Raw genomic sequence first — 453 nt, 5'->3', positions numbered from 1 at the left:
TCACCAACTGTGAGTTTATATACTGCCAGAGTTATTTACAGTATTATTCTCATATTAACTCATCTGAGTAAACTGATATCAACAATAAATGTTGATTACTGCTGTCCTCAGTAGTAATCAGTTGCAAGCTTTTTCTGATACTCAGGATTAAATAAGTCCTGTGCAAAGCCAAACCTCTGTTACCCGAGCAGAAGAGTTAAACAATGATAGGAAAGCCATTGGCTTATTTCCCCTGGGCTGTCTGTCTAGTTTTAGTAAGGTATTGGCATCAGGATGACATAGTATGCTTCGGAATTTTAGGAATCTGATTTGTTGATTAAATTGTGAATTTAATGACAGAATGTGGCATAACAAGGGTTTCATGTCAGGGTTGTTATATTCCCACATATCATTCCTTTCTTTTTTTTCCTCCTCATCTCCTCTCCCCACCAGCTGAAAGCTGCTTAGCTTTTT

This window comes from Egretta garzetta, unplaced genomic scaffold, assembly GCF_000687185.1.
Source record: "Egretta garzetta isolate BGI_Z169 unplaced genomic scaffold, ASM68718v1 scaffold248, whole genome shotgun sequence".
Taxonomy (NCBI): Eukaryota; Metazoa; Chordata; class Aves; order Pelecaniformes; family Ardeidae; genus Egretta; species Egretta garzetta.
The sequence above is the reverse complement of the archived record's forward strand: the minus strand, read 5'-3'. Positions refer to the sequence as shown.